At 45.9% G+C, this 2513-nt stretch overlaps 1 pseudogene; it reads left to right on the top strand.

The window, feature by feature from the left end:
• Positions 1–670: 670 nt before the first annotated feature.
• Positions 671–2173, top strand: LOC147442444 (leucine-rich repeat receptor-like protein kinase PXC2; annotated as a pseudogene).
• Positions 2174–2513: the final 340 nt, after the last annotated feature.

The raw sequence follows: 2513 nt of genomic DNA, 5'->3' as shown, positions 1-2513 counted from the left end.
ATCTGTGCAGAATGCACTCATGCCTACTAGTAGAATGCACTCGTGCTAGGGTGGGCAAGACTGCCATTGCGGAGGGGATGCACAGAGGATTGTAAGGGGACTCCACTCTATTTTCTATTCATGGTGTTTTGCACTACGATGGGGTGTAGGCTCGAACTTAAGTTCGAGCTTCCACCTCATCTTGGTGTATAACGCCATCTTAGTGTAGGCTCAAACTCCTCCACCCCTTCTTTGTGCATAACACCATGAGTAGGTAGCCTAGTCGAGGCTTGCAGGCTCGAACTTTATTCGAGCCTCCATCCCATCTCAATGCATAGCACCATGAGTAGATAGTCTAGTGGAGGTTTGAACTTAAGTTCTAGCCTACCTCCAACATTGATACAATGAGCTCGACCTTCACCTAGGTGGGCTTACGTTCGAGCCCACACCCCACCTAGGTGAAGGATGAGCCCATTTCTTTCTCATGTCATTTTCCACTAGGGTGGGGTAAAATCTTGATTGAGCATCCACCCTACCCAGATGGAAGTCCAAGCACTGCTTGCTCCATGCGTTTTGCACCAGTTTTGTATTATGATGGAACTCCAGAGTCCACGCAAAATCATTACAACGTTTTGGCGAAAGGCGAAGATGAGACCTCTTGACGCACTTGGGGTAGTACTAGTAGCAGCTCATGTACTCTTGGCACTTTCAGCGCAGGGGTTCAGCCACGAAGGTACACGTATATAAGCTGCTCATGTTTTTCGTGCGGTAGAACGTTCATTTAACTGATCGTTTCCTTCTCTTGCAAACGCCCATGCAGTAAATTATGCCCTTATCGCCTTCAAGAATGGGCTGCAAGACCCGCAGCGTGCCCTCACCTCCTGGCATCCTTCCTCCGTCACCCCCTGCACCTGGCTCCACGTCACCTGCGATGCCAACAACAACGTCCAGAGCATGTACGCTGCTCTCTCGCTCTCTCTTCTCTCTCTAACTCTGACCGTTGCACTTTGCTTGACACAGAGACCTTGCTCAATCCGGACTCTCGGGATCCATCTCCCGGCGCTTGGCACACCTCCAGTCCACTGCTCGAAAAAAACTTTTTTCCCAAAACTTGGCAAACCTGCATATGTGAAGCAACATAGGTAAATTGACAGAATTTGAAGGTTTTTACACTAAATTACATTAATTTTTCCAAAATTTTGTAGGTTTTGTCACCTTCAAATATTAAATTTAGAGGTAAATTTCAAAATTTGTAGGTGGGACTACACTAAAACTAAGTTTTTTTTTAGCACTGCTCCAGTCCCTCGAGGCTCTGTAAGGACACCCTAGCTATTTAGTTGTGTGTGAGTGGGAAAAGAGAGCAAGGCGAAGCGGGCCGGGGGGGGGGGGGGGGTTTGGAGAGAGAGAGAGAGAGAGAGAGAGCGTTGATGCCAATCTGCGATTATAACATATCATTGCAGCTCGCTCCAAGACAATGGCCTCACGGGCTCGACCCCCCCTCAACTCACCACTCTTTCCAACCTCCAGATCTTGTGAGTACAGATCATTCCATCACTCTCGTCAGACTCTTCTGCATCGTCTAAAGAGTTCGGCTCGTTGACCTTTGACTATCATGCAATGTGCAAGCACTTGTCCAACAATGATTTGTCTGGCCCTATTCCTATTGATTTTTATGAGAGGTTCTCTATTGACAGGTTTCTCTCTCTCTCTCTCTCTCTCTCTCTCTCTCTCTCTCTTTTTCTTGCTCTCTCATTCACACACACACACACACACACACACACACACAACATTCACATTTACATCCTCTTTTTTTGTTGGGGGGAGACAAAGCATCTTCGTTAGTAGGAAAGCTATTCTTATCGCTAAAAGCCATATCTTTTTTTTTTGTGCAAAACTCAAAATTGTGAGTGGATACTATTAAGAACAGAAATATACACCAATCCTCGAGCTGAGACCGAGCCTTGAGGGTCAAATGATTACAAGTTATCCGCTTGGTAGAGAAACCACTCTTACTCCTCGCCTTTACTTATCTCTAAAAGCCATATCTTAAAGTAGACTCTCTCTCTCTCTCTCTCTCTCTCTCTCTGTGTGTGTGTGTCTATAAATTCTCACTTTGTTGTCACTTTTTGTTTGTAGCTTCACGCCCGGGAATCCAGGACTCTGCGGAGCTGTCCTCTACAAGTCATGCTTTTGATGTTCACATACTCCTGTTTTAGCATTATCCTCCCTTCCATCTTTACAATGGTTGTGGCTATTTTTAATCAAAAGGGTCTGCTCTGCTTTAATGCAAGCCAAAGTATCAATGTTTCATGGATTAATTCACAATAATTAGTGCTCTTTCTTAATTCTTCTAGAACTTGTATATGTATTTGTCTCATTAAGACACACGTGTTACCTCTTGCAACCTCCCCCCCCCCCCCCCCCCCCCCCCCCCCCCCCCCCCCCCGCCACCAAAACACACACACACACACACACACACAAACAATAGATGTTTGAGTTTGTAAGTCTCTACTTACACACAAATGCTACATTCA

This window comes from Adiantum capillus-veneris, chromosome 14, assembly GCF_014529385.1.
Source record: "Adiantum capillus-veneris isolate H3 chromosome 14, ASM1452938v2, whole genome shotgun sequence".
Classification (NCBI taxonomy): Eukaryota; Viridiplantae; Streptophyta; class Polypodiopsida; order Polypodiales; family Pteridaceae; genus Adiantum; species Adiantum capillus-veneris.
This window is presented reverse-complemented; position numbering and strand designations above follow the sequence as displayed.